We start from the raw sequence: 13,226 nt of genomic DNA, 5'->3' as shown, positions 1-13,226 counted from the left end.
TCAACAAAGGCAGACATTGATGCGGAGATTCAACACTGCCTCCAGTGCGCCAGTGCAGCCTTTGGCCGCCTGAGGAAAAGTGTTCAAAGACCAGGCCCTCAAATCTACCACCAAGCTCATAGTCTACAGGGCTGTAGTAATACCTGCCCTCCTGTATGGATCAGAGGCATGGACGATGTACAGAAGACACCTCAAGTCACTGGAGATATATCACCAACGATGTCTCCGCAAGATCCTGCAAATCCCCTGGGAGGACAGGCACACCAACATCAGTGTCCCCGTCCAGGCTAACATCCCCAGCATTGAAGCATTGACCACACTTGATCAGCTTCGCTGGGCAGGCCACATAGCTCGTATGCCAGACACGAGACTCCCTAAGCAATTGCTCTATGCGGAGCTCCTTCATGGCAAACGAGCCAAAGGTGTGCAGCGGAAACGTTATAAGGACACCCTCAAAGCCTCCCTGGTAAAATGCGACATCACCACTGACACCTGGGAGACCCTGGCCGAAGACCGCCCTGGGTGGAGAAAGTGCATCCGGGAGGGCGTTGAATTCTTCGAATCTCAACGGCGCAAACGTGACGAAATCAGGCGCAGGCAGCGGGAGGAGTGTGCGACAAATCTGTCCCACCTGTGACAGGGTCTGTGGCTCTCGTATTGGACTGTTCAGCCACCAAAGGACTCACTTTAGGAGCGGAAGCAAGTCTTCCTCGATTCCGAGGGACTGCAAATGATGATGGTGCCCAAGTTAAAGACTTGCTCGCAGCACACACAAATTCTCCTTCTAAACTAAAGTGGTAAGAATGCCGAATGTTTGCGGTCTGTCTGTTTCCAATCATTCCTTTAAATAATGATAATTAATACTGTTGATTAAATGTAAGGCATCTCAGTAAAATTAGACTTAAAGGGTGGAGGTTCCGACTCCAGTGCAAATCTTAGCATGGAAGCTACCCAGCTTAATTACAATCTGACAGATTTACATTCTAATTAATTCAGTGCATCGTTACAATTTAAAATGTAATAATTAATACTTACTCTTGCCGAAGCAACCAGACTGTTCACCTCTTGCGGCACTGGTCTGCCTCATGCCTATCGTGGGCCACCGATGAAACAACGGTGGCGATATCGCCCCATATTTTTTGATGGGTCCGGGGGGGGAGGTTTCCCTCGCCCACACTGAGTTAATTGACCTCACCTATTCTCCACCTCAGTAACAAGGGCCTGATTTACCTCATCCAAGAAGGCTTTCACCCTCCTTCTTCCTGACAGCTCCTCTGCTGCATACTGGTACCTGTATCACTAGACATGCTTAAACTGAACAGACTGCTTCCCTTCTCTCTCCTTCTCTCTCTCTCCCTTTCTTTCACTCTTCTGAGCATGCGCACATGACCTCTGAACTCCTGAATCGCGGGAAAACTTCTTTACTTAAAAAAAAAATCATGCATGCGCAGAATGGCCATTGCTATGGATGCCAGCCTTGCACGACCAAATATATCGCTAAGGCCGATTTCACTTGGCTATTGCCCAAATGAAAAAGGTGAAACTAGCGTTTTTAAAAATGGGCGATATTCCAGCTATCCTGAAAAATAAAAAAGCACTAAGGCCGGAAATATTGCCCATTTTGGGCGATAGCGATCATAGTGGAAAGTCTAGTTCTTGGAATTCTCTATCCCAGAGGGCTGATGATGCTCAATCAATGATTATTTTTAAGACTGAAATTGATAGAATTTTGGGCACTAAGAGAATGAAGGGATGTGGGGATAGGGTGGAAAAGTGGAGTTAATTTAGATCAGCCATGATCTTATTGAATGGCGGAGCAGGCTCAATGGGCATATGGCCTACTTCTGCTATTTCTGACGTTCCTCCTCATCAATATAGTTCACAGAGCTAGTTTCGGGCTCCTCCTCCTAATCATCATCATTATCATCTTCCTGATGAGCCCCTGTCGTGGTGGTGGATCTGCAAGGCAAGAAGCTAGAAGCTAAGAATGGGGGAGCATTACCCCTGTGAGATTAAGGAAATAGAGAAGAGGGTGGAAGCTCGTGTCTGTGAGGGTCTTCAACGGAGACTGCGACAACTGTGCAGGTGTTCAGTTACTAGCCTGGTGCAGGAACTATGCTCCTATCCTCCCATGGCAAGAGCAAAGTGCCTCTAGTTCTATGGCCAGCTCCATGGCCTGCTGCTCGTAGAATCAGGGATGCCTCTTCCAGTGACATGTCTCTCATGACATTGTACAACAAGATAAAGTGAATTTGATGAAGGCTAGCAACTGAGGAGTGTCTGGTGGCATCTGAAGAAAGAAATGTGATGGTACCACCCTGGTTTTAAGGTTAAGTATGTAAGTAATTGATTTTAAGGGAGATGGTAACCCATTCTGTAAGATGTCAAGTTAGTGCCGTCTCCCCTTCCCCCCCATTAACCAGAATACATTGTGAAGGGTAACTATTGCAGCTGAGGGCAAAGACTGTTCTGGTGCCCAGGGTGCCCAAGGAAGTAAAGGGGAGTTGTCGCTGAATGGCATTGCCTGCCCTAGTCTGGTCAGTAAACTTCTTGCAGCACTGGTCTGTAGTCTTCGAGATGACACCATTGTCACTCAGTGCTAGTAGCACCTTTCATGTGGCAGGAGAGACAGTTTTTGGAGGCTTCATCCCACAGACGCCCAGCAGTCTGTCACTTCTCTGCCTTATTTCAGTGAGGGGAGTTTGCAGGTTCATTGACAATGTAAGCTTTTCTTTTATGTTTCTCTGGCATATTCTTGTCCCTTTCTGGCTGCCTCTGCCAGCTGCTTCTTTGGTAGACGTTCTTAAAATGTGGCATAAAAACACTGATAAGACATTTAAGCTGGATTCTCCATCATGCTCCTGCGCAAAATAAGGGTGTCCATCCTGCATTCTACCTTTGTTGAACGCCGCTGTCTGTTCCTTCTCCACCTACTATAAATGGTGGCAGGTATTGGGTTCTTGGCCAATTTCCCTCTAGTCTGCCCACGTTACCATCACTTCTGCCATGGGCAGGTTAGTAGTAGTAGGCCCCAGGAAACAATGGTAACAGTGCTGAATTGTTCCTAGTAGACGTCTGTCTCTCCATTCAGCTCCAGTACTTACTTGCTGATGGCCCTGGTCTCGATTGAGACTTTAATGGGACGTCTATTCCAATCTATGGAATACTTCTACTCCTTTAATGACACTCCCAGTTCTTTTGGTGCTGTAGCACCAGAAGAAACAGGGAAGGCTCCCTCTTGGTGGTGGCAGTGCTACCAGAGCCCACCCTGTATATGAGATGACCCCCTAATCAAACAATTGGGTTGGGCTATCAGCTTTGAGAAGATTGAGTGGAAGTCCCACCCTGCCAGAACACCACTGCTGGGGGAGAATTTCAGCCACAGTCAGCTACCTGACAATGACAGTAATTTTCCAACATTCCATTGACTCTGGATCAGTTCCTATGGAGTGGAGGGTAGCCAATGTAACCCCACTTTTTAAAAAAGGAGGGAGAGAGAAAACAGGGAATTATAGACCGGTCAGCCTGACCTCAGTAGTGGGTAAAATGATGGAATCAATTATTAAGGATGTCATAGCAGTGCATCTGGAAAATGGTGACATGATAGGTCCAAGTCAGCATGGATTTGTGAAAGGGAAATCATGCTTGACAAATCTTCTGGAAATTTTTGAGGATGTTTCCAGTAAAGTGGACAAAGGAGAACCAGTTGATGTGGTATATTTGGACTTTCAGAAGCCTTTCGACAAGGTCCCACACAAGAGATTAATGTGCAAAGTTAAAGCACATGGGATTGGGGGTAGTGTGCTGACGTGGATTGAGAACTGGTTGTCAGACAGGAAGCAAAGAGTAGGAGTAAACGGGTACTTTTCAGAATGGCAGGCAGTGACTAGTGGGGTGCCGCAAGGTTCTGTGCTGGGGCCCCAGCTGTTTACATTGTACATTAATGATTTAGACGAGGGGATTAAATGCAGTATCTCCAAATTTGCGGATGACACTAAGTTGGGTGGCAGTGTGAGCTGCGAGGAGGATGCTATTAGGCTGCAGAGTGACTTGGATAGGTTAGGTGAGTGGGCAAATGCATGGCAGATGAAGTATAATGTGGATAAATGTGAGGTTATCCACTTTGGTGGTAAAAACAGAGAGACAGACTATTATCTGAATGGTGACAGATTAGGAAAAGGGAAGGTGCAACGAGACCTGGGTGTCATGGTACATCAGTCATTGAAGGTTAGCATGCAGGTACAGCAGGCGGTTAAGAAAGCAAATGGCATGTTGGTCTTCATAGCGAGGGGATTTGAATACAGGGGCAGGGAGGTGTTGCTACAGTTGTACAGGGCCTTGGTGAGGCCACACCTGGAGTATTGTGTACAGTTTTGGTCTCCTAACTTGAGGAAGGACATTCTTGCTATTGAGGGAGTGCAGCGAAGATTCACCAGACTGATTCCCGGGATGGCGGGACTGACCTATCAAGAAAGACTGGATCAACTGGACTTGTATTCACTGGAGTTCAGAAGAATGAGAGGGGATCTCATGGAAACGTTTAAAATTCTGACGGGTTTAGACAGGTTAGATGCAGGAAGAATGTTCCCAATGTTGGGGAAGTCCAGAACCAGGGGTCACAGTCTGAGGATAAGGGGTAAGCCATTTAGGACCGAGATGAGGAGAAACTTCTTCACCCAGAGAGTGGTGAACCTGTGGAATTCTCTACCACAGAAAGTAGTTGAGGCCAATTTAGTAAATATATTCAAAAGGGAGTTAGATGAAGTCCTTACTACTCGGGGGATCAAGGGTTATGGCGAGAAAGCAGGAAGGGGGTACTGAAGTTTCATGTTCAGCCATGAACTCATTGAATGGCGGTGCAGGCTAGAAGGGCTGAATGGCCTGCTCCTGCACCTATTTTCTATGTTTCTATGTTTCTATGTTTCTATGAACTGAGTGAACCAAGCAATTTGTTAGTTACCTGCTGTTCACCCAGTCTGCTGCTAAAATGTTCACCCAGAATTGACCTTTGAAAGGCTGCAGTTAAATTTCCAAGCACTCCAGCACATTACTCCCATTTTAAGTGGGATTTACTCCAATGACTCCTCCAGTGGCTAAGCAAATGAGCTGACCCACGAAATTCAGGAGCAAACAGCTGACCAGACCATCAGCGACCAAAACTCGTCTCATATTGGTACAAAAACGGTATAATTCATTGTGTGGAAATTTGGGGTCATTATTTGAATTTCTGCTATTCAGATCACTCTTTTCCTTGTTTTCTTACACCTGTATATAGGAAATGGACTGGAATTTACCATTAAAGTCTATTCTTTATAAAATACCCAATTTAGCACACTTCTTACTCTCTTTATATACCCAGTCAAAAATATCACAGAATTACAGTACAATCCTGAGTGGAATGAGTTAATTTCTAGCCAGAATTACTGAACCAATAATTTAATTGATCATCTTAAGTTAACACAACAAATACCATCACAAGATTAAACATTGAGAATTATAATAGGTACTTATGGGAGGTATTGTTAATTAAGGTTAATTGTTAGGTACACATATAACTTAAAGACATAACAATTTCTCAGGAGTAGCTCAGTTTTCTTGACCCATCAATTAATCATTTAGGTTTGTAATTTTATCTGATTTAGCATACTGTGACTCCAGGTTTAAATAGAAGCATGTGGACCCGTCTGTGCGAGTCATTTGTCTCACTTTTCTACAAGATTTTGTTTGTTCCTCTAGAATTCCAGTTTGAGGTTTTTAGGGTTTCCCAGAACTCAGTAATGTGGTACAGTAGCCTAGTGGTTATGGGACTGAATTACCAACCCAGAGGTCAGGGGTGGAGGTCCAACCATGGTAAGTTGTGAAATTCAATCCAATAAATTTGGTATTTTGTGAGCCAACACCAATTAGTTCACTAATGCCCTTCGAGGAAAGGAATCTACCACTATATGTGATACCAGTTCCACACTATGTGGTTGATTCTTGTTGCCCTCCTCAGTCACCTAGGAAACCGCTCTGTTATAAAACAACTGCTATGAAACATTACAATAAGAGAAATAATACTCGGGCAATCTCAGCCATTTAAAGTCCTCCTCACTAACATCTGGGGTCTGGTGATCAAGTTGGGAGAGCTATTCCACAGACAAGTCATAGTGGGAGCATAAAATCTGAGATCTGTCCCACAGACAAGCTACAGCCTGACATAGTCATACTCTCAGAATATTATGATGGCCATGAATTTGCGATCCTGAAGACGTTGAACTGGCAGCGTTTGCCGTCATGCCGCCTTTGAAACTGACCGCAACTGCAAAAGTTAGCACATGCGTAGTTTAATGCAGAAATCCTGAAGTTACGGCCTGTCATTCACTGCTCCTCCATAGACTGCGCTGTGCCCCCCCGCTCCCCCACCCCCCACCCGCTGAAGAGCCGGCAATCTCTCTAATCTCTCAAATCAGGGATCTGCATTGTTGAAATACTTGTGTCTTCTCATGTCTCTCAAAAACTATGGCCCTGAAATTGCAGTCGGAGGCTTCCTGCGGGCGGATGCCTCCAACCACAAAAATACTTACGAATGTACCTGGTGGTCCCAGAGGAATGTAGACTTGCGCTACGAGGCCTCCATTCACAGCCCAGTGTAAGGGCCCACGTATTCCAGGAGCATATGTGGGATCATGTGGGCCAAACCAACCAATAAAAATGAAGTATCCCCATTCACAGTAATGGTGAGTTCCATTTGTATGAATGAGGATACCGCAAAAACACAAACATTTTAAATTAATAAGAAAAATACTTCACACACTTTAAATAAATTAAAATTGAATTTAATTAAATGTTTTCTTGAATTTTTTTAAATGTTTTTATAGAGGTAAAAATAAACTTGCCCTAGTGAACAAAGTTTTTAATATAAAATTTATTGGTAACACTTTATGTTTCTGCTTTTTAAACTCTTACGCTGGTAAAAGCAGGCCTTACACCTCCTTTTTACCCGGTGTGCTGTGCAGGAGTTGAACACTCTGCCCGCGAAGGTCCTTCTCCTGGGGATGCGTTGGAACTATCATAAGAAATGTTGACAGTTCGCAAGTGCTGGATTTCGGCGCATACGCATCGCGCAGTAAGAGCCGGCATTTGCTGTGCCTTTACGGGTGCGTGTGCACATCGTACGTGCCCTTGGAGACCGCGATTTTTGGCCCATTATAAATGCTTCACATGCAATGAATTACTTTGAAGTGCAGTGACTGTTATACAGGTAAACATGGTAGCCATTTTGCACACAGTAAGATCCCAGAAAAATGACTATTTAACCTGTTTTTGGTGGTGATTGTTGAAGGTGGAATGCTGGCCAGGATACTAAGGTTAAACTATTTAAAGAGTGTTGTGGGATCTTTAATATCTACTTCAAATACAGGAATTAATAAATAGTTTAACATCTCAATTGAAGAGCAGCATGTCTGACAATGCAGCACTCCTTTAATATTGCACTAATGTATCAGCTTAAATTATGCACTCATATTCTGGAATGGGACTTGAACTCAACCTTCTGACTCCAAGTTAAAAGTGCTACCAAGTGAGCAAAGCCTACACAGACACATTGCAAAGATAGTATTTTCATGTCGGAATTAAATTATAATGTTCCACAAAGACATTGGGTTGTCTATGTCAACTAGCTTTAAATTACGTTCTCCACCAGACATTCATCAGACCTTTTGAAAAAGAGTTAATTGACACTATTTACTGCTTTGGATGTAAGCCTAATCCACATAGCTGCAAATAGAGAAGAAAGTTATTTTTGGTGGTGGTGATCAGATGAAGTCGGTCTGGGATGAGTTAAGAAATAACGGGAGATCTGTAGTACATTAAATGGCTGAGTTTTATAAATGTGTGCTACTGGCAAGAAGCCTTTCTCCTGACCCTGTAAATTGGGAATTACAGATGAGTGATTTTCCCGTTAATTTTAATAGATGGAAAATCATGAGTAATGTGCAGGTGAGGCTCTCCGTGGTTATCAAGCATTCATAAAATCGTAGACTTTGAAATAATTGGAAACAAATCGAGAGTGAGATTTGTAGGCAATCCTTAGGTAAAGGTTGTGGACAAAATGAGAAGGTTTTTAGAATATATCCAGGAGTTAATCAGTAAATTGCATGTCCAACGGGAATGAAGTTGTAGCTCTGGTTCTGAGTAACAAGGCAAGACAAGTAAACAGTCTGAAAATGGGAGAACACTTCAGATGTAATTGCCATAACCTAAAAATAAGGAAGTGATATTGAATTTGTACAGACATTGTTTGGAACACAGTTGGAATATTGTTAACTGTTCTGTGTACCGGTACAGCATCTAAAATCCAGCAACCTCGGGATTGAGACCGAACCGGTTTTTGGATTTTGCCGGATTTCAGACATATTGATTTAATGTCCGAAATCGGCAGCCTTGGGACCAAGACAGATTTCGGACTTCGCTGGTGGTGTTCCTCGCCACCCACCGATTCCCTCCCTTCCTCGCCACCCGCCGATTCCCTCCACTCCTCGCCACCCACCGATTCCCTCCACTCCTCGCCACCCGCCGATTCCCTCCGTTCCTCACCACCCACCGATTCCCTCCGTTCCTCACCACCCGCCGATTCCCTCCGTTCCTCGCCACCCGCCGATTCCCTCCACTCCTCACCACCCGCCGATTCCCTCCGTTCCTCACCACCCGCCGATTCCCTCCACTCCTCGCCACCCGCCGATTCCCTCCGTTCCTCACCACCCGCCGATTCCCTCCGTTCCTCGCCACCCACCGATTCCCTCCGTTCCTCGCCACCCGCCGATTCCCTCCACTCCTCGCCACCCGCCGATTCCCTCCGTTCCTCACCACCCGCCGATTCCCTCCGTTCCTCGCCACCCGCCGATTCCCTCCATTCCTCGCCACCCGCCGATTCCCTCCGTTCCTCACCACCCACCGATTCCCTCCGTTCCTCGCCACCCACCGATTCCCTCCGTTCCTCACCACCCGCCGATTCCCTCCGTTCCTCACCACCCGCCGATTCCCTCCGTTCCTCGCCACCCGCCGATTCCCTCCATTCCTCGCCATCCGCCGATTCCCTCCGTTCCTCACCACCCGCCGATTCCCTCCGTTCCTCACCACCCGCCGATTCCCTCCATTCCTCGCCATCCGCCGATTCCCTCCGTTCCTCGCCACCCACCGATTCCCTCCGTTCCTCGCCACCCGCCGATTCCCTCCGTTCCTCACCACCCACCGATTCCCTCCGTTCCTCACCACCCGCCGATTCCCTCCGCTCCTCACCACCCACCGATTCCCTCCGTTCCTCACCACCCGCCGATTCCCTCCGTTCCTCACCACCCGCCGATTCCCTCCGCTCCTCACCACCCGCCGATTCCCTCCGTTCCTCACCACCCACCGATTCCCTCCATTCCTCGCCACCCACCGATTCCCTCCGTTCCTCGCCATCCGCCGATTCCCTCCGTTCCTCGCCGCCTGCCAATTCTTGCCACCCACAGTCCCCCAGCGCTGCATTTTTTTTACTGGTTTTCCTCGTCCCTCGCCGCCCAATGTCGCCATCTTGGCCGCCTCAAAAATGTCCATTTTTCGGACAATTCCGGTTTTTGGACAGCCGGATTTGGGACGTTGTACCTGTATTAGAATGAAGCCAGGAATGCAAGGTTATAGTTTTGAAGTAAGACTTAAAATGCTTTTTTTTCACTGAAACCGGAAAGTATCAGGAGGTTTTAAGAATTCTGAAAAGTTGAGAGAGGGTAACTAGTGAAAGATCAGTGGTCATTTTAACAACTTTTCCAGTGGGAAACTGATCCACTTTACACTTTGCGTAATTATACTTTCTGTTGAAGTCATTAGACTGCTGCACAAGCTGGAGCTCTTTGTCTGCTCCAGCCGAGAACAGAAATCTTCAGTGTGTTTTTTGCCAATATCAAATTTGGAAAGCGCATTAAGGCCTATTTGTAGCTCAGTCATTTCTATCAGAGCTACCCCCCGGCCCCCCCATTGATCTCTATGATACTACGCCACTAGCTATCTGCCCTTACTTTAAAGTAGAGTTAAAATAACAGAAGATTACATGATGAGTAGAGTTGCCAATGTTTATATTTAGTACGTGGTCTAGAGGCCAGAGAGTACAGACTGTATACAACCTGACAGCCACTGGCACCAGACATCTACATGGGCATGTCTACCACCTGGAGACCACCTACCTGAATATGACTGCAGAGCACTCCATGCATGACTTGCAGTTAGCCAAGGATATGGTTGCTCAGTTTTGTGTCTCATGGAACCTGAGCTATACGTGCAATCTACTATGTGCACAGCTCTGCCTGTGGCTCTTAAATGATTACAACCTCATTTATTATGCCCTAGGGACATGCCAAACTATCATAACTGCTTTGACAGGAGCCATTGCTCAAGATAAAGTGATGTATCCTTTATGTCTGCAAAAGCAAAGAATTTGGCACAGGCCAGCAGCAACAGATATCAAGCAGCAAGGCTTCCTTGACACTGTCAATTTCTCAACGTTGTAGGGCATTATCAATTACACACCTATTCCAATTCAAGCTTCATTAGCCTAAAGTAATGCCATACATGAGAAAAGGATATTACTCAGTTGGTAACGTCAATTTTACTGATTTGCACGTTTCCATGGAGCTTTGCCTGCCAGCACTGCAGATTTGTGAAATTTACCCAAGTGTGTGACATCAACCTCAGCTTCTTCCAAGTATTACTGCAACTCTCCAACATTCAATACTTGTTTTACATAAATGGCGTGGCTGGCTAGATGTATATTGGGGGGGTGGGGGGGTGGGGGTTCCAACTATCCCCTTCAGTTCAGTGGGGATAAGGAAGCAATGAAGGTTGGTGAGTACAAGCGTGATGGGGAAGTGGAACTTAGTGCAGGGTAGGATGCAGTAATTGCCGTTTTGAACATTGTAATTTGTAAACAGTGTGGGGTGGGGGTGGTCAGGAGGCAGCAATGAGCACTGGAGTAATTGAGTTTGGAGATAACAAAGGCATGAATAAATGTTTCAATGGCAGTGAATGCGAGGTAGGGCTGGGGCAGATGATGATGTGGAGGTGGGAATAGGCAATCTTGATGATGGAAGGTATTCAAAGACAGAATCTTAGGAAAGGTTGGAACAGAGTTGGATGGTGGTGATAGCCCGCAATTTGAAGTTATGATGACAGCGAGCTGGCAGCGTTCACCATCATTCCGCCTTTGAAACTGACCGCAAATTCGGGATTGCGCATAAGAAAACCTGAAGTTGTGGTCTGTCATTGACAGCTTCAAAACAGGCTGCACTGTGCCTCCCCACCCCTCACAGAGCCATCAATCTGTGTAATCGCCTGAATCAGGGAAACTGATACAAACTTCGGCTCTTGTGCAGTAATTACACTGTTAAATTCTCCACTAAAAGTTAGAGCCAAAGGGATTAGGTGTAACTGGGTGTTAACAGAATTAGTACTGCTAAACAAAGGTTAAGGGCCTGGAAAACTAAGTTATATTTTGTGGAGGGTGAAATTTTTCCATTTTAATAAAAAATATATATTTTTTAGAAACTTCAAAAAAATGTTTAATTTTTTTTTAAGTTTGTCCATCTTTATTTCAGGTTTGCATTTTCCCCATGTGAGAGCTCCAATCTTTGTTTTGTTCTCTTAACATTTTTGAAAAATTAGAATTTTAAGAGCTTATCCACTTCCTTATTAGCTGTTTGTCTGTGTTTTGATTGACATCACAGCAGTTTGCACTAGGGGATCTCCACTATACTTCGTTGATTTGAATTGAACGTAGGAAAACCCAACGTTCTCGACACAGTTCCTTGTGCGAAGCGTACTCTGGGGCTAGCAGCGAACACCTTCGCTTGGCCGCTGACCGCAAATTTCGTCCATCATGTTCAAGAATGTTAGATAGGAACGGATATTGCAGATATTGTGGTAACTGGAGAGGGTGGAGTGATTGAGGATTTTTTTGAGACAGGACTGACGAACCAAGAAAATGAGCCAGGGTTACAGTGGGGTTGGAGTGATGGGCAGAAGCCCTTTCTGACCCATTTCCGGGTGCACTCTTGCTAATGAGGGAAATTTCACCCAACATTTATACCACAAAGAAATTTGGCTAAATGTTTGCAACATCAAATTAAATGTAATTGCAGAATTTCAAATATAATCGGCTGTCACCTCTTGCAGTAAATATGAGACAGGATTTTCCTGTTATTTCCAATCTGTTGAGCAACATTAATGGGGCAAGTAGTAATGGAAATGCATTACAGAGAATCCCCACCCATTTTTATGCTGACATATTTTCCATCAGATCAGGAGATACTGAAGTTCTTGTCCAAATATGAGTGGGCATATTAAAATTATGATGATCACAGAGTGATGCCACAACATTTTCCATCATTATTACCTAGACAGCGCAGTACATTGCTTAATGCTAGCAATCTTAACAGGTGGCCACAGTTGCTAGGACAGATACATGATTCAAAACAGAAACACCAGTAAATGTGCTATGACATTACATCTCCGATAATATGTAAATGAGATTATCTCAGACAATGACTATCTATTTGCAGATACTGAATAAAATTTATTTGATAGGTTCTTTTCAAGTTCCATTCTTTGCAATTGTTACTTTGAATTTCCATCGACTTTCCAAAACATTCCTGTTCTTTGAGATGGTAGTTCCGTTAGTTAGCAATTCTGTGACCAGAAACAATTAAAATACCCAAAGAAGGAATGGAAATCGAATGAGGCATGATAGATCATCCTATTATATTTGAAATGCTGCAATTAAATTTGATTTGATGTTGCAATTGGCAATTCTACATCGATAGAATATGTCACTCCGTTAGAAGCTACAAAATCTTTCAAAACTCCAAAACTGCCCACCCCTTTAAGCTGCTGCCGGTGTCCATCTGTCCCTCACATGGAAAGTTCCAGAGCACAGGTGGGAATATTGATGGGAGATGCTGAAGAAACTTTAATGAGGCTAGCCCTGCAAACTTGTGCATGGTCAGTGGCAGGTCTGTTGGGTCAGCCTGCCCTGTCACTCCAATGCAGCAAACTGCCGAAGAGGAATCTGCCGGCAAATGATTTATCCCATTCTGCTGGAGAGAGGAGAGCGATATGGATTTAGGGCAGACAGAAATTTAAACCAATTGTGATATCACAATAGCCCCTTCTTCTTCCTACATTCTCAAGTTATTTTGATAGATTTTACTAACGAT

General features: G+C 45.0%; 1 protein-coding gene across 1 annotated transcript in view; it reads left to right on the top strand.

The window, feature by feature from the left end:
- Window positions 1-13,226, top strand: part of LOC139262080 (ras-GEF domain-containing family member 1C-like) — a 55,392-nt gene that overhangs the window by 15,900 nt on the left and 26,266 nt on the right. The window lies entirely within an intron of this gene.

Source organism: Pristiophorus japonicus, chromosome 4, assembly GCF_044704955.1.
Source record: "Pristiophorus japonicus isolate sPriJap1 chromosome 4, sPriJap1.hap1, whole genome shotgun sequence".
In the NCBI taxonomy this organism is placed as follows: Eukaryota; Metazoa; Chordata; class Chondrichthyes; family Pristiophoridae; genus Pristiophorus; species Pristiophorus japonicus.
The sequence above is the reverse complement of the archived record's forward strand: the minus strand, read 5'-3'. Positions and strand labels throughout refer to the sequence as shown.